Source organism: Heterodontus francisci, chromosome 48, assembly GCF_036365525.1.
Source record: "Heterodontus francisci isolate sHetFra1 chromosome 48, sHetFra1.hap1, whole genome shotgun sequence".
Lineage (NCBI taxonomy): Eukaryota > Metazoa > Chordata > Chondrichthyes > Heterodontiformes > Heterodontidae > Heterodontus > Heterodontus francisci.
In genome coordinates, this window is record NC_090418.1 from 15,500,320 (window position 1) to 15,519,339 (window position 19,020).

Consider the following 19,020-nt stretch of genomic DNA (forward strand, 5'->3'; position numbering starts at 1 on the left):
CATTCCACACATTATAAACACACTGACAGAGTGACATTCCACACATTCTAAACACACTGACAGAGTGACATTCCGCACATTCTGAACACCCTGACAGAGTGACATTCCGCACATTCTGAACACCCTGACAGAGTGACATTCCACACATTCTGAACACACTGACAGAGTGACATTCCACACATTCTAAACACACTGACAGAGTGACATTCCACACATTCTAAACACACTGACAGAGTGACATTCCGCACATTCTGAACACCCTGACAGAGTGACATTCCGCACATTCTGAACACCCTGACAGAGTGACATTCCACACATTCTAAACACACTGACAGAGTGACATTCCACACATTATAAACACACTGACAGAGTGACATTCCACACATTATAAACACACTGACAGAGTGACATTCCACACATTCAAAACACACTCCCTCAGTACTGACCCTCTAACAGTGCAGCACTTCCTCTGTATTGACCCTCTGACAGTGCAGCACTCCCTCAGTACTGTCCCTCTTACACTGCAGCGCTCCCTCAGTACTGACCCTCTGACAGTGCAGCGCTCCCTCAGTACTGACCCTCTGACAGTGCTGCACTCCCTCAGTACTGACCCTCTGACACTGCAGCACTCCCTCAGTACTGACCCTCTGACACTGCAGCGCTCCCTCAGTACTGACCCTCTGACAGTGCAGCACTCCCTCAGTACTGACCCTCTGACAGTGCAGCGCTCCCTCTGTATTGACCCTCTGACAGTGCAGCACTCCCTCAGTACTGTCCCTCTGACACTGCAGCGCTCCCTCAGTACTGACCCTCTGACAGTGCAGCACTCGCTCAGTACTGACCCTCTGGCAGTGCAGCACTCCCTCAGTATATCTGACAGATCTTTTTACCGTCCTGATGTCTGATTTAATTAAAACAATTTCAGTATGATGACATCTATCAATATGAAGGATTCTGTTTCAAATTAATTTTTGTATTGCCTGGAATACTCATAATGGGATACAAAGCTGAATGATAAACATGACGATAATCTGTGAGTGGGCCCTGTGAAATTTTCCCTTCGACCGCTCGGAATCCTGTCAAACACATTCTCATTCGTTTCAGGACCAGACAGGAAGTCAGGGAAGCAAAACCTTTGCCATATTTGCCTGAAGATGGTGTGATTGCTGTTCTAGATTGGGGTGAAGATTGATGATGAAGCAAGGAATTACTTCAAAATCTATTTGGAGCTAATAGAAAGCTTTACTGGAGTAATGGCTCTCCCTGTATCAATAAAATCAATACGAATTTCTGTCTGCATTACTTCAATGTGTTTTAGCAACCTGGAGGTTAGAAGTAATGACAGCTCAAAATCCTGTAGAACATAAGGCACTTCTGGTTTATTCATAAACATATTTTATTGCCTAAATAAGGCAGCAATGTATCAAATTCATAACTGTTGTGGTTTCCCGCATCTGTGGCAGTGTTTGTGCTTGGAACTGTCCCTGCCCTGTGGTTATAAAGCCTGGCTGCAGAGTTATTCATTGCTGAAAGCACTGGTGTGCAACTCACAGCAAGCTTATCGTAGGCCCAACACAGGTACATGGTAGGCCCTTCAACGGCCTATTGTAGGCCCATTACAGCTGCATTGCAGATCTAGCATAGACGTATCACAGGCCCATTGCAGTCCCATCATAGGCCCAGTGCATGTCTATTGTAGACCCACCGCAGGTCTATCGTAGGCGCATCACAGAGAGAGCAAGAGAGTGACAGAGACAGAGGGAGACTGAGACAGAGCGATAGAGAGAGCAAGACAGACTGAGAAAGACAGAGAGAGTTAGGGACAGAGAGAGACATACAGACAATGATGGAGACACAGAGTGGTAGAGAGATACAGATAGTCAGAGACAGAAAGACCGAGAGATAGACAGAGACGCAGAGAGACTGAGACAAACATACAGAGACAGAGGGAGAGAGAAAGAGAGAGAAGCTCGAGAAACAAGGGAGACAAAAGGGCCGGAATTTAATCCTGGCAATGGAGGTCTTGACGTCTGAAAAAGCGATGCCAGGATCCTCACACCAGAGATGTTGGGAAACATACAGATTAGTGAGCGAGAGGAACTGAAGGAAATCAGTATTAGTAGAGAAATGGTGTTGGGAAAATTTTATTTTTATTTAGAGATACAGCACTGAAACAGGCCCTTTGGCCCACCTAGTCTGTGCCGACCAACAACCACCCATTTATACTAATCCTACAGTAATCCCATATTCCCGACCACCTACCTACACTAGGGGCAATTTATCTATCACCTGCAAGTCTTTGACTGTGGGAGGAAACCGGAGCAACGGGCGAAAACCCACACCATCACAGAGAGAACTTGCAAACTCTGCACAGGCAGTACCCAGAATTGAACCCGAGTCCCTGGAGCTGTGAGGCTGCGGTGCTAACCACTGCGCCACTGTGCAACCCCCAGGGCCTGATGGTGTACATCCCAGAATGCATAAGGAAGTGGCCCTAGGAATAGTGGACGCATTGGTGGTCATCTTCCAAGATTCTATAGACTCTGGAACAGTTCCTACAGATTGGAGGGTAGCTAATGTAACCCCACTATTTAAAAAGGGAGGTAGAGAGAAAGCAGGGAATTATAGACCAGTCAGCCTGACGTCAGTAGTGGGGAAAATTCTAGAGTAGATTATCAAAGATTTTATACCAGAGCACTTGGAGAATAGTGGTAGAATCGGACAGAGCCAGCATGGATTTACGAAAGGGAAATCATGCTTGACAAATCTACTAGAATTCTTCGAGGATGTAACTAGTAGAGTTGATGAGGGGGAGCAAGTGGATATGGTTTATTTGGACTTTCAGAAGGCTTTCGACAAAGTCCCACTTAAGAGATTAGCGTGTAAAATTAAAGTGCATGTGATTGGTGGTAGTGTATTGCGATGGATAGAAAATTGGTTGGCAGACAGGAAACAAAGAGTAGGAATAAACGGGTCTTTTTCCGAATGGCAGGCAGTGACTAGTGGGGTACCACAGGGATCAGTATTCACTATATATATATATTAGTGATTTAGATAAGGGAACTAAATGTAACATCTCCAAATTTGCAGATGAAACAAAACTGGGTGGGAGGGTGAGTTGTGAGGAGGATGTAGAGAAGCTTCAGGGTGATTTGGACAAGTTGAGTGAGTGGGCTAATGCATGGCAGATGCAGTATAATGTGGATAAATGTGAGGTTATCCACTTTGGTAGCAAAAACAGGAAGGCAGATTCTTATCTGAACGGCTATAAACTGAGAGAGGGGAAAATGCAGTGAAACTTGGGTGTTCTTGTGCACCAGTCACTGAAGGTAAATATGCAAGTGCAACAAGCGGTAAATAAAGGCAAATGTTATGTTGGCCTTCATAGCAAGATGATTCAAGTACAGGAGCAGGAATGTCTTGCTGCGATTATATCGGGCCTTGGTGAGACTGCACCTGGAATATTGTGTGCAGTTTTGGTCTCCTTATCTGAGGAAGGATGTTCTTGCTATAGAGGGAGTGCAGCGAAGGTTTACCAGACTGATTCCTGGGATGGCGAGACTGATGCATGAGGGGATTGAGTCTGTTAGGATTATATTTGCTGGAGTTCAGAAGAGTGAGGGGGGATCTCATAGAAACCTATAAAATTCTAACAGGACTTGACAGGGTAGATGCAGGAAGGATGTTCCCGATGGTGGGGGAGTCCAGAACCAGTGGTCATAGTTTAAGGATACGGGGTAAATCTTTCAGGACTGAGATGAGGAGAAATTTCTTCACCCAGACAGTGTTGAGCCTGTGGAATTTGCTACCACAGAAAGCAGTTGAGGCCAAAACATTGTATGTTTTCCAGAAGGAGTTAGATCTCGCTCTTGGGTCGAAAGGGAATAAAGGGTGTGGGGCAAAATCGGGAACAGGTTACTGAGTTGGATGAACAGCCATGTTCATAATGAATGGCAGAACAGGCTCGAAGGGCCGAATGGCCTACTCCTGCTCCTATTTTCTATGTTTCTATGTTTGCCTCTTCTGTGGGAGACCTGCCAAACCTCGTGCCAATTAGGCACTAAAGTGGACAGCAGTGGGACTTCCATGGAATCAAGGACCCTGGTGATGGAAGTCCTGCCCTCTGAGAGCTGCTGGCCAATCAGAGGCTATCAGCTCTTTAACTGAGCAGTGCCACCGCGGAAGCAGTGGCTGCTGCCAACGGAGCACCCACCCAAGGCCCAGGAGCAGCGCTGGACCCAGGCCACAGGTAGACCAGGGTGGGATGGTTCTTGCCGGGGGGGGGTGCGGGTTGCGTTGACCCGCGGGGAAGGAGATGTGGCTCACACCGGGCGCCCCCCCCCCACCCCCGACTTCCAGTTGTAGTACACCTCATTCAGTCACTAAGCACCTTTGAATGAGGGACCTCCCCCTCCCCTCGGAGCTGGAAAGCAGCCCGCACGGTTTCTCATGCTGTGCTTCCTGTGCAGCAACAAGGCCGCCCGCCACTTGGCTAACTGCAGTGGCAGTGGGATGAGGCCCTTAATTGGGCATTAATTGCCCACTTATGGGCTTCAATTGGTGACGGGGCAGGAAGGCTGTTCACAGGCCTTCCCTCCCCAGGCTTAATTTTGGCAGAGGCCAGAAAGTGTCAGGGTCACCCCGCCCCCACCACCATCCACCCGATTGTATGCTCTCCCCACCTCCAAATCTGCCTCGGCGGAGAGCATAAAATTCCCCCCAAGGAGAGAGGGAGGCTGACAGGGAGAGAAAGGTGAGAGAGGGAGGGAGACAGAGAGAAGGAAGAGGGAAAGGGTGAAGAGACGTGGAGAGAAATGCTGAGATACACGGTGAGAAACAGTCAGAGCAGGAGAGAGAGGAGTCAGCTCATTGTAGGCTTTGGAGAGACGTGTAGCCCGAGTGGTCAGTTGGTGTGAAGTTTGGGTTTGAGGGCAGTTGTGTGTGGGAAGAATAGAGGGAGATAGGGAGATTCACAGGTCTGTGGACTGGGCCGGGTTTCTGCTCAATTCAATGCAGAGCTGAGGTCTGGTTTACAAAGGAAGGGGCGGAGGGGCAAACACCTGGCAGGATGTGGTGGAGAAAGGTGGGATCTGTGCATATCTGACAGTAGCAGCTGAGCACAGTCTAATCCCCTGGCTCAGACTACACAGTATATCCCTGGGTCCAGCCAGCTCCGCCCTAGGGATGGTGCGGAGGCACCGGTTGCTGGGGAAATAAGGCAGCACCAGGTGAGGGTTATGGCACTAAAACACATGCACCCACATGACGGCAGGCCCTGTCCAAGCTGTAAAGAATTACTGCACTTGGCCAGCTCATTTCCTCAGAGCCGCCAGCTCAGCACATGAAATGGACTTCCCACTGCTGTGGACCAGAGATTGGAACTGGCCGCGGTTTCTACCAGACCATGAGTAACTGGGGACCAGGAATAGGAGGAGGGATGACAAGGGACTGTAGGACTGGGGACTAGGGAGACTGGGGCATTTTGTTAAAATCTTCCAGAATGGGAAACTGTTGACTGCCAAAAATAGAAGGTTTCATGCAGTAAAGCCAGGTGATAAACAGACATCATGAACAAATCCTGGGGTGGGGCGAGGTGCGATGGAGATTCACTTGGGCACCATATTCCCATTTCCTTATTCTTCACACTAACGCTAATCCTCATCTCTCTCTCTCTCTCTCTCCTTTCAGGGCCGAGTCCCCGGAAGATGAGGAGCAGATAGAAGGCAACACCAAGCTGGCAGTCCGCCTCCTTGACCAAGCCTTAGTAAGCACCAACTTTGAGCCTGGCACCAGTCATTTGTTAGTGGCTGGGCTGGAGGGGTCTGCACTGGGCGAGTCGCCAGACACCAGTGTGCAGGGAGCCTGGGGTTGAGGGATGAGACAGCCCAGGAGTAGGCTGGAGGAACAGGGAATATCCTGGCCTGATCCGTGTGCACCACAAGCCTCCTCAGGGTACAAGGCAGCTACCAGGAAGCTCAACCACAATGGCAGAGCCCAGCTCCAGTTTGTGGGCTCCTCTGCAGGGCATCGAGATCAACCTGATCCACCAAGGTACGAGTGGTCAGCACAGTGCCCACTGCACGGGAGGCCTCTAGAGACAGTTTCCATGGCAGGTCAGGCTGCTGCCTGTGTGGCCCCAGCTCTATAACCTCCATAACCTCCATAACCTCAGCCTTTCAAAGCCTCGAAGGACGGACGGAGAACGCATAGAGGGTCCCGGTGCACAGATAGAGGGCTCATGAGAATGGGTCGAGGATCCCCAAGCATGGATAGAGGGTCCTGGTGTACGGATAGAGGGCGCACAAGAATGGGTAGAGGGTCCCCGAGCATGGATGGAGGGTCCGAGAGCATCACCATCCTCCCTCACTCCGTTCTCACATAGGACAAGGGCAGTGTAGAGATACAGCCGGAAGATACTGAGATTAACTCCATGGGAGTTGCATGGCCTGGTGTCTACTGGCTCCTAGAAAGTGTCAGTGATGAACGGATGCTGGGACAGAGCATCGCAGCTCCCTCTCACTGCTTCACAGACAGGTCAACCTCCAGTGAGTCTCACATCCTGTAACGGTTCCATGACCCTCTCTAACTGTCCACATATGCTGCTGCTGTGGTGACCAGTTTTCTGAAGGCTTCTCTTTCTATTGGCCCATATATAATTGAGGCCATCACTCATTTCACACTTCTTAGCACTGATTCTCCACTCAAAAGCCACAGCAAAACACGATGGAATTTCTAGTCCACTCAGTCTGAACTCACTGGACACCAGAACAGAACTGAACAGAGATGAGCAATCTGGGGACAATTGGATAGCTGAATAGGACAAGAAGACACCACATCCAAAGATAAACAACCCCCTCTCTGTCTCTGTCTCTCCCTCTTTCTCTGTCAGTTAGTCTCTGCCTCTCTCTGTCTCTGGCTGTCTGCTTCTCTCTCTCTCTCTCTCTCTCTCTCTCTCTCTCTCTCTCTCTCTCTCTCTTTCTCTCTGCCTGTTTTTCTCTACCTTTCTCTCTCTCTGCCTCTCAGTGTCTCTGCCTCTCTATGTCTCTTTCTGTCTGTCACTGCCTCTATCTCTTTGTCAGTTTCTCGATCTCTCTGTGCCTCTTTCTGTATGTCTCTGCCCCTCTCTCTCTCTCTTGCTCTCTCTCTCTCTCTGCTTCTGTCGCACCCTCTGCCTCTCTTTTGCTCTCTCACTCTCTCACTGTGGCTTAATATTTTTGCTGTGAAATTGTACACTTACCTCACTGCAGACTCTGCATTGATCTGAAACCTGAGGTTTCTCTCCGTGGTAGTTTGCTGAGGACTGTGACTGGCAAACTGGAAGCAGGAAGCACCTTCAAACTGTCGTTGATGCCAGCAGCCAGTGACAGTGACATTGCTGAGTTACGAGCAGAATAGGATGTGCTGCAAACAGGTACAGGAGGGAACGGAGGTACAGACAGACCCAATAGATAAAGCAGGGGAGAAACGGAAAGTCCAGAGAGCCAGCTTGATAAGACTTTTAGTTGCTGGTAAAATCTGAATATAAAACATCATCAGATATGGGCAGGAAGGAAGGTTTGGGAAACAAGCAGGTGCCTGGGGAGCCAGGGCTGACCACACTGGGGCAAAGAGTGAGGGTGAGAGAGGACACTTGTTCACATGGAGAGGGGTTGTAAATGTGCTGTGGCCAGAGCCGGGCACCAAGCAGGGTGGCACACGGGGCAGCCTCAAGGCAGAGGGCAAGGAAACGGCCAATCCTGATGCCCACCTCTCCCACCAAGGGTGGAGCTGCCAGACATCGCTGGAAAACCTAGGTCTTGGCAGCCTTGACTCAAGTGAGATGGAGTGGAGGTGAGGAGAGATGAGAAGGGAGGTGAGGAGGGGAGAGGAAATGGGAGGGGAGCGGAGGGGAGTGGAGGGGAGGAGAGGAAATAGGAGGGGAGGGGAGGGGAGGAGAGAGAAGAGCAGGAGAGAGGAGAGGGCAGAAGAGGGGCGGGCAGAAGAGGAAAAAGGAGTGGAGTGGACGAGAGGGGAGGGGATGAGAGGAGAGGGAAGGGAGGGGGAGAAGAAGAGGAGAAGCGTGGAAGGAAGAAGGGGAAGAGAGGGGAGGAGAGAGCAGGAGAGGGGAGGGGGAGGGGAGGCAAGGGGGAGGGAAGGCAAGGGGAGAAGTGGGGAGGTGGGTGGAAGGCTAGCGGGCTTAGAAACTGAACTGCAACAGCCACATAAATACTGTGGCTACAAGAGCAGGTCAGAGGCTGGGAATCCTGCAGTGAGGAACTCACCTCCTGTCTACCCAAAGCCTGTCCACCACCTACAAGGCACAAATCAGGAATGTGATGGAATAGTCTCCACTTGCCTGGATGGGTGTAGTTCCAACAACACTCAAGAAGCTCAACATCATCCAGGCCAAAGCAGCCCGCTTGATTAGCACCCCATCGACAAACATTCACTCCCTTTACCACGGACGCACAGTGGCAGCAGTGTGTACCATCTACAAGATGCACTGCAGCAACTCACCAAGGCTCCTTCGACCCTTCAAAACCCACGACCTCTACCACCTAGAAGGACAAGGGCAGCAGATGCAGGGGAACACCACCACCTGAAAGTTGACTGAATTGGAATTCTCTTGATTTTTGTAGACAAGACATATCTGGACAATTTTCCACATTGCCAGGGAGATGCCAGTCTTGTAGTTGCCAGGTAGATGCCAGGTAGATGTCAGTCTTGTAGTTGCACAGGAACAGCTTGAATCCCAGTAGTGTGTTTGCCCATTTTTTTGCTCTTCAGTTCAACCCATATGGCCTTATTTGTGATCTTTCTAACATATCACCCTCCTCACAGATATAATTGTTTCTTTAATCAATATTGCGAACCCCCCTCCTTTTGTATCCCCTTCTCAATGTCGTCTGAAAACCCTGCAACCAGGAATGTTGAGCTGCCATTACTGCCCCTCTTTTAGCCATGTCTCAATAATAGCTGTAATATCATACGCCCACATGTCAGTCTGTGTTCTCAACTCACCAGACCTATTCCCTAGGCTTCTTGCATTGAAGTCTGTCCCATTTAGCACTGCCAAACTCCCTTGTTGCCTATTTTCTAGCCTTTGTTTCTTCTGCCTTCCAAACATGCTTACTCATTTTCTGCCTTCCATTTCCAACTTTTCTTCTCCCCTTTTGAATGTACTCTCAGGTTCCCATCCCCCTGCCAAGCTAGTTTAAACCATCCCCAACAGTACTTGCAAAACCCCCTGCGAGGGTATTGGTCCTGGCCTTATTGAAGTGCAACCCATCTGCCTTGTGCGGCTCCCACCTCCCACGAAGCAGTCCTAATGCCTCAGGAATCTAAGGAATCTAAAGCCCTCCCTCCTGCGCCATCTCTCTAGCCACATATTCATCAGCTTGATCTTCATTTCTGTACATCCTGGCATATGGTATCAGGAATAATCTGGAGATTACAACCTTTGAGGACTTGCTTTTCAGTCTCTCTCCCTTCTCCTTAAACTCTGTCTGTCGGACCTCATCCCTCTTTCTGCCGATGTCATTGATGCCGACATGGACCATGACCCCTTCCCGCTCAGTCTCCCCCCACCCCCTTCAGATTATACTGCAGCCACTGAGCATGGCACCATGGAGGCAACATACCATCCTGGAGTCATGTCTCCAGTCGCAGAGGCCTTTCTGCAACTTGAACCGGTTACATATGAACAGGAGAAGGCCATTGAACACTATGAGTCTGTCACACTGCAACGAACAGTCATTCAGCCCTTCAATCTTGTTACATAGTGACAGGAGGCTGTTCAGCCCATTGAGCCTGTTACAGAGGAGCAGGAAGGCCTTTTGGCCCATCAGGTCAATGCTGGCTCACTCCAGAGCAATCCTATCAGTCCCATTCCCCAGCTCTATTCCCCTTAGCCCTGCAAGTTTATTTCCCTCAAGTGCCCATCCAATTTCCTCTTGAAATCATTGATCATCTCTGCTTCCACTGCCCTCGTAGGCAGTGAGTTCCAGGTCATTGCCACTCGCTGTGTAAAAAAGTTCTTTCGTACATGTCCCCTGCATCTCTTGCCCAAAACCTTCAATCTGTGTCCCCTAGTCCTTGTACCATCAGCTCCTGGGAACAGCTTTACTTTGTTTACCCTATCCAAACCAGTCAGAATCTTGTACACCTCTATCAAATCTCCCGTCAGCTCCTTTACTCCAAGGAAAACAGCCCCAGCTTCTCCGTGTAGCTAAAATCCCTCATCCCTGGAACCATTCCGGTAAATCTCCTCTGCACCCTCTCAAGGACCCTCACATCCTTTCTAAAGTGTGCTGACCAGAACTGGATGCTATGCTCCAGTTGTGGTCTAACCAGAGTTTTATAAAGGTTCAGCATAACTTCCATGCTTTTGTGTTCATTCCCTCGATTTATGAAGCCCAAGTTCGCATATGGTAACTACTCTTTCAATACATCCTACCACCTTCAAAGATCTAAGCACACAAATCCCCAGGTCCCTCTGTCCTTGTGCACACTTTAGAACTGTGACATTAAGTCTATATATCCCTTCTGCCAAAATACATCACCTCATACTTCTTTGTATTAAATTACATCTGCTGCTTATCTGTCAATTCTGATAGCCTATCTGTGCCTTGTTGCACTCAATTGCTATTATCCTCACTGTTTGCCACACCTCCAAGTTTGGTATCATCAGCAAATCTTGAACTTTTACTCTGTATTCCTATATCCAAGTCATTTATATATATCAAACAAAAGTGTCCCCAGCACCAAACCTTGGGGAACACCACTGTCTACCATCCTCCAGTCTGAAAAACAACTATTTATCACCACACCCTGTTTCTGTCCTTAAGCTAATTTTTTTTAGCCAATTGGACACTGACCCTCCTATTCCATGACTGTCAATTTTGTTAACTAGCCTTTTATGTGGTACTTTATCAAATGGTTTCTTAAAATCCATATAGACAACATCCACCGCATTCCCTTCATCAACCTTCTCAGTTACTTCATCAAAAAAGTTCAATTAGCTTAGTTACACATGATCTGTCTTTTACAAATCTGTGCTGACTCTCCTTAAATAACTCAATCCTCTCCAAGTGCCTGTTGATTTTTTCCCCCTGATCATTGTATCTAAAGCCTTACCCGCCGCTGATGTTAAACTATCTGGTCTGTAGAATGTCCTTACATGCTTTCTTGAATAAGGGTGTCACATTTGCCACTCTCCAATCCAATGGTATCTCTGTCATATCTAGGGAAGAGTGAAAGATTATGGTGAGCCCTTCTGCTATCCCACCTTCCTGAGCAACCTGGGATGCAAGCCATCTAGACTAGGTGGCTTATCCATGCTAAGTACAACCTTTCCAGTACATCCTTCCTTTCAGTTTTCATCCATTACTTCCACCACTTCCTATTTTCCCGATATTTTGTTATCGCCCTCTTCCTTAGTAAACACCGATACAAAGTACTTGTTAAGTATTCTAGTCTTTCTCTGTGCCTCTAAGCACCTTCTTTGTCCCTAATAGGCTTCACCCCACCTCTTACTACCCACTTACTATCTACATGTCATTAGAAGATTTTGGGGTTCCCTTTTACATTAAATGTCATTCTCTTCTCATATTCTATATTTACCAGTCTTATTTCAGAAATTCCTCCCCCCTCCTTTCCCTTTGCTCTAACATTATCCCATTTGATATTTGGGTATTTAAAGCTCCCCAATATCATCACTCTATAGTTCTTGCACATCTCTGTGATTTCCCTGCAGATTTGCTCCTCTATCTTTCTCTCAGTGTTCAGAGGCCCATAGAATACCCCTAGTAGCATGATGATACCCGTTTTGCTTCTCAACTCTAACCAAATGGATTCTGTCCATGCCCCCTCAAGGACATCCTCTCTTCCCAACACTGCAATGTCTTCCCTAATCAGTACTGCCACTCCACCTCCCTTTTTCCCTTTCCTATCTTTGCTGAACATTCTGTCTCCCAGTCCTCATCGTTTTTAAGCCACTACATCATATTCTCACATAGCTCTTTGTACTAGTAGCTCACCAACCTTATTCATCCTTTGTGTGCTTACATGCATACATTCTAAATCATTCCTTGTAGTCCTTGTAGTCCTTTTCAGTCTGCTCCTATCTAAGATGGGACTACTTCCTTCTCTAGTACTATCCAACACTCTCACTCTTTTATGCTTCTTATTGTTCTTTACTACTTCTATATATTGGTGCCCACACCCCTGCCAATTTAATTTAACCACACTCGGACATTGATGCCAGTCCTGTTGAGGGCAAAAGCCCCAAGTAAGTACATCAGGTTGGTAGAGAGACAGATTGCCAGGAAGATGCTGATGAAGAGTGCACTCGTGCGAGCATGTGCAAGCATTTCACATAGTCAATTTGCATCAACATGTCAATGCTATCACGCAGTCTGAGGCATTCACCATGATCGGGATTATAGGTCCACAGAGAAGTGGCAGGCATAAGCTCAGAGTAAAAACTGACACCGGAGCAAGTGCAAATATTCTGCTCATCCATATACTGAAGGGCATGTATCTAAAGAAATGGGAATCTATAGTGCAACCCATCAATGCTAGCCTGACTGCGTGCAATGGTTCTCCAATCAAGTGCATTGGAATGCTAACCTTACAGTACAGCTATGGGAGATCTGAATGGCTACAATAAATACTTTACATTGTCGACACAACTGGACCAGCTCTCGCAGGACTTCCAGCTGAAGTTTATGAATAGTCACAACACATGGAGTCAATAACGCACCGAAGATGGTAGAAAATATCCAGGTCGAGTGTATGGGGTTGGTCCAAGTAAAGGACAACACAAAGGCTGGTAGTCTTGGCATGAAGAGGCTATATGACCGGGAATTTCTCCTCAGACTTCAGTTTGCTGCAGCAAGTATACAGCAGCCAGAGGGAGTAGTGATGTTGCCAGTTGTTATATATGTATATATTGTTATACTATCTGTAAAGTGTTAGGAACTAATTAGCTAGGAAATAGTTGTTACGTTTAAGTGTTCCAGTGGGAGAGGCCTCATTCACGGCTACAATGGGGAGTCATGTTATATGTAACACAAAAATCAGGCTCTACAGCACAAAGCATAGTGCTGTAATAAACAAGACTGACTCCAGCCTTTTCCAAGCTTAAAGTGTGATTCTTTCCAACATCTGGGAACCACAAACCACATATAGATGAAACATAGTAGCAGCAAGTGTGAGTAAACCTACAACATTTTTAAAAGCATCAGATTGAGAAAAGTGACCCAAATTAGTGCCAGAAAGAGAGACAGAAAAACTGAGCGACTCATGCGAAAACTCTGAAAGAAAAGATCGAAATCTCAGCCGGGACAGGAATGAATGCACTGCTACAGCCCATGATGAATTGGGAAGCTGATGATATCATAGTGGCATTTGAGAAGTTTAAACAAAAGTGCAATTTGGCATTCAATAGTTTCCTAAAAGACACTAGTGAAGAGGAGAGGATCAGCTATATCCTTCTATGGGCTGGAGATAAAGGATAAAATGTATTTAACAGCTGGGACCTAAGCGAAGAGGACAGCAGAAACCAAGAAACAGTTTTTGAAAGATTCAGCACCCACCTCCAGCCAAAATCAAATCATCGGATAAACCGATATGAATTTCGAGGCCTCAGACAGGAACTAGGTGAGCCTATTGCCAATTTTGTAGCAAGATTAAAAAATGCAGCCAGAAAATGCAAATTTAAGGACACTGATGAATGGCTGATAGATCAGCTCATTTGGGGTTCTGCACATCCTGAAGTACGGAAAGCTCTAATCGGACAGGACAAGCTCAAAATATCGCAGGCTGTAGACGCTGCCCGAGCACATGAAGTCACGAGCAGACAGATGAAGACTCTGACCTCCCAAATGGCTAGCCTTCAGTTAAGCCAAGAGACAGGGTCGATGCAGTGAAACAACAACTGAAGAATGTACACCAAACAGAGAGAAAGACGTGCAGGAGCTGTGAACGACCACAGGAATTGATAGAAGGAAATGTCACGCATTTGGATCAATCTGCAGAGCTTGCGGAAAGACCAATCACTGGGCAAAGACGTGCAGAACAATGCAAGAAGGTAGTATGTAAGAAGACAAGTCTGTCATACTACAACAGAAAGAAACCTGTCACTCTGCAAGTAGATGCTTCCACAAAAGGACTGGGAACAGCCCTGATACAAGAGGGAAAGCCAATAGCATTTGCGTCCAAAACTCTGACATCAGCTGAGACAAGATATGCCAACATAGAGAGAGCGTTTTTGGCAGTCGTGTACGGATGTGAGAAGTTCCAAACCTATCTCTGAAAGAGGAAGTTCACAGTGGAGAGTGATCATCGTCAACTGGAGCAGATATACAAGAAAAATCTATGTAAAGCACCAGCAAGAATGCAGAGGTTACTTTTGAGGTTTCAGAGTTATGATTTCATTCTGAAATATAAGCCAGAAAGAGAAATAGTGCTGGCAGACACCCTATCTCAGTTGTCACCACAGGAGAAACATGAGATCTAAGTATACAGATTCATCATCTAGTGAATGTAACACCACCAAAACTGAGTCAAATTAGAGATGAGACTACAAAAATGAAGTGTTACAGTTGCTATCTCAGCAAGTGAGCCAGGGATGGCCTAATAAGATACAGCACACACAGCCAGCAATACGGCAGTACTGATCAATTAGAGATGACATCTCACTAGAAGATGGTGTTTTGCTGGCCGGATCCAGAATAATCAAACCCAAAACAATGCAGGAAGAAATTCTTTCAAGGCCACATGGGAGTGGAGAAATGTAAGCTCAGAGCCAGATCAGCTGTGCACTGGATAGGCAAATACAAAGATATCGAAAACATGGTGTCTACATGCAAGGTATATCAGAAGTACAGAAACACACAACAGGAAGTGGAAATGATAGCTACTGAAATACCACCCAGACCATGGCATATTGTAGGAGTCAATTTATTCAACACATAATCAAGAATGGTATCTCATAGCCGCAGACTACTACTCAAAATGTCCTTTTATCCGGAAGATGAAAGACATGAGAGCCACAACAGTAATCTCAGCAGAACGAGTTCTGTTCACTGTGCAAGGGATTCCTGAAAGGTTAATATGTGACAATTGCACTCAATTTACATCCAGAGAATTTAAGAAATTCGCTGACCAGTATGGGTTCAACACCATCACCTCATCACCACATTACCCACAGGGACACGGATTTATAGAAAGACACGTCCAGACGGTCAAAAAAACACTTGTGAAATGCCAAGAGATGAAGGAAGACCCAAACCTGGCCTTATTGTCACTCCGATCCACACCTCTCAAGGCTGACATGAAATCACCTGCAGAGCTGTTAAATGGAAGAAAATACAAGACAACTCTGCCAAGCTAAATACATCCTTCAAGTGACCAGGAGGAAGTGAGACAACAACTCACTGAAGCACAGGTAAGGGGAAAACAACACTTCAACAAATATGCTAAATGCCTACCCCAGCTGTTGAAAGGACAAACTGTACACGTACAGGATCCAATCATGGAAACCCGGAGCCCAGCAAAAGTTGTTGGTGAAGCTGAGACTCCAAAGGTCATATATCATTGAGACTGAAACCGGTAACCAAATGAGAAGGAACAGAATCCATATTCCACCTAGACCTGAGCTGGAACAACAGAAAAGATTATCAACTACACCGGAAACATCACTATCCAGCGGGACAACATTAACAACATCACCAGCAAGTGACACAACATCACCTGTACAGTGTGTCAACTCACCACTGAGCGCAATAAATGCCAAATCTACAAGATGGAGGCACAACATCTTAACCAACCAAGCGATACCGTGAATAATATTCTTTTAAAAAAATATATGCTATAAAAGACTTTAAAAAAGGGGTTCAGATTATTTCCTCAAGTCGGATGATAATATTCTTTATTTATTATTGGGGCATTATGTTTTAAAGAAAGAGGGATGTTATATATGTCTATATTATTATATTATCTGTAAAGTGTTAGGAACTAATTAGCTAGGAACAAGTTGTCATGTTTAAGTGTTCCGGTGGGGTGGGGGGGGGGGGCCTCATTCACAGCTGCATTGGGGAGTCATGATATATGTAACACAAGAATGAGGGCCAACAGCACAAAACAAGGTGCTATAATAAACAAGACTGACTCCAGCCTTTTCCAAGCTTAAAGTGCGATTCTTTCCAGCATCTGGGAGCCAGAAACAACATAAAGATGAAACACTAGCTTATAAACTTTCTAAACAACAGAAGTGATTCACAATAATCAGATCGGGATGAATAAGTAAACCTCCTCTACGTTTTAGAGAGTGTTAAATTTGCATATCTGTAAATAACATTTTTTTTTTCAGAGATACAGCACTGAAACAGGCCCTTCGGCCCACCGAGTCTGTGCCGACCATCAACCACCCACTTTATACTAATCCTACACTAATTCCACATTACTACCACATCTTCACCTGTCCCTATATTTCCCTACCACCTACCTATACTGGGGGCAATTTATAAAGGCCAATTAACCTATCAACCAGCAAGTCTTTTGGCATGTGGGAGGAAACCAGAGCACCCGGAGGAAACCCACGCAGACACAGGGAGAACTTGCAAACTCCACACAGGCGGTCCCCAGAATTGAACCTGGGTCGCTGGAGCTGTGAGGCTGCGGTGCTAACCACTGCACCACTGTGCATAATGCATAATTAGCCCAAACCACAACATCACTGTATATTGTACATATGTTTTTTTTAATCTTTGGGAGAAAAAGGGGATGTTGTGGGGTAACCTTAAGAAGGGACTACCTTAACTGCAAGTGAAGATACCAGAGGAAGTGATGTCGTGTCACACATGACCAGGCAGCGTTGGGTGGAGCCCAGTAGAGTAAGCTGTGTTTAGATCAAGCTTGTGCACAAATTGCTTATATATATATATATATATATATATATATATATGTTCAGTTATAAGAAACCGCACATTTTATTGCGATATTACTCGCAGTCCTGTGAGTCTTACAACAGATCACACAGCAAAGGGACATGTAATATTACATCTCCTGCCCCAGAACTGGTCCCAATGCCCCAAAACTCTGAAGTCCTCCCTTCTGAACCATGCCTCAAGCTCCACATTGATTCTCTGTATCTTTCTATTTCTACCCTCGCTAGCGCATGGTACTGGGACTAATCCAGAGATAACAACCTTCAACTTCCTCCCTAGCTCTTGAAAACTTGACCATAGGACCTCAATATTTGCCTATGTGTTGATAGTAACATGTACCACAACGTCAGGCTCACACCCTTCCCCCTGGAGAATATTCTGCTCCATCTCTGTGATATCATTTACCCTGGCACCAGGGAGGAAACACACAATGCGGGACTCACAATGAGGTTTACAGAAATGCCTGTCCAACCCCCTGACTATGGAATCTCCTACAATGACTGCATTTCTACTCTTTGCTGTTCCCTCCTGTGCAGTCCCTTGCCTATTCTCGACTGCACTCCTTAAGGTGTCACCACTCCCAGCAGTCTACAATACTGAGTACTGGTTGGAGAGTGGCACACACCCCGTAAGTTCCTGCACTTCCTGCTTCTTCCTACTCTTCCGGATGGCCACCCATCTACTGTCCTGAACTCTCTGCCTGTGGTGCGACCCACCTCCTGGAATGTACGATTCAGAAAACTCCCAACCTCCCTGAAGCACTGCAATGACTCCAGCTGCCCCTCAAGCTCAGCAATCCTGAGCTGGAGCTCAGCAGCTGGACACACATCCTGTATACAGGGTCCCCCAAGACACGTGAGGTGTCCTGGAGTTCCTAGAGGGGGCAGGAATTGCAAGCAACAGGTCTCAGCTGCACACCCATGATCTAAAAAAAAATCTTCTGGAATCAAATTAGTACCTTGTCTAAACTATTAATTTTAATTAATGCCTCTGGACCTACTCTGTGTGAATACTCTTTCTTTTAATCCACTTATTGCTATACTTACCGCGATTGAGGTTTTTAAAAATTTCCTGCCTCCTAATTTATACCAATGCACTAGTTTAGAGCGAAAGAGAGAGAAATACTTGCCTGCTTTCCTGTCACATCACACTTTGATTTTTTTTTGAACAAGATCCATCTGCTGCTAACAGAGCTCTTTGTGTTCACTCCGGTCTCGCTGAGTTTCCACTCCACCAGGATTTGGGCCTCCTCTCCCACTGCCTTTTATATCTGACTCCGGTCTTGCTCAACTCCCGCTCTTCCTAGTCTTGGGCCCACTCTGCTGCTACTCCATGTCTGTGTCAAAGGCAGGAGGAGATCATTCAACCACTCGAGCATGGTACACAGGAACAGGAAGAGATCATTCAACATCACAAACCTGTCACACTGCAAAAGAGAGAAGCCATTCAGTTCGTCAATATTGTTACATGGCGACAGGAGGAGGCCATTCAGCCCCTCAAGTCTGTGACATAGGAGGAAGTGATTCAGCCCAAATTAACCTGTTACATAATAACAGGGGAAGGCCATTCAGCCCCTCAAACCTGTTACTCACATATAGGAGGAGGCCACTCAGCTCACGAACCTGTTGGACAGGAACAGAAAGATGCCATTCAGCCCCTCGAATCTGTTACAGAGCAACAAGGAAGACTGTTCGGACCCACAAACCAGTTGCTTAGGAACAGGAGCCGGTATTCAATCCCTCGAACCTGTTTCATAGGAGCTGGAGGAGACCACTCAACCCAGTGAAGATATAGTACAGGGATAGGTGGAGGCCATTCAGCCCCACAATACTGTTACAGTGGAGCAGAAAGAAGGCCATTCAACCCTTCGATTCTGATACATTCACTACCACAAGCCAGTTAAATTGAAACATTGGAGGTTATTCAGCCCCTTAAAATCTGTTGTATAGGAACATGAGGAGGCCATTCAGCCCTTTCACCCTGACACACACAAACAGGAGGAGACCATTGAGACAGTTACAATGGAAAAGGAGTAGTTCCTTCAGCCCCTCAGCCTGTTATATAGGAATAGGAAGAGGCTATTCAGTCC

At 46.6% G+C, this 19,020-nt stretch overlaps 1 protein-coding gene across 4 annotated transcripts in view; it reads right to left on the reverse strand.

The window, feature by feature from the left end:
- The window catches only part of LOC137357584 (G-protein coupled receptor 35-like), a 201,040-nt gene extending 182,746 nt beyond the window's left edge, over window positions 1-18,294 (reverse strand). The window contains exon 1 of one of the 4 annotated variants that reach the window (XR_010971191.1): window positions 7,238-7,338. The gene's annotated coding sequence lies outside the window, so the exon portion shown is untranslated. Of the gene's footprint in view, window positions 1-7,237; window positions 7,339-15,473; window positions 15,496-18,060 lie in introns of those variants that run through there. The other 3 variants (XM_068024025.1, XM_068024026.1, XM_068024024.1) reach the window with 3 other exon arrangements.
- Window positions 18,295-19,020: the final 726 nt, after the last annotated feature.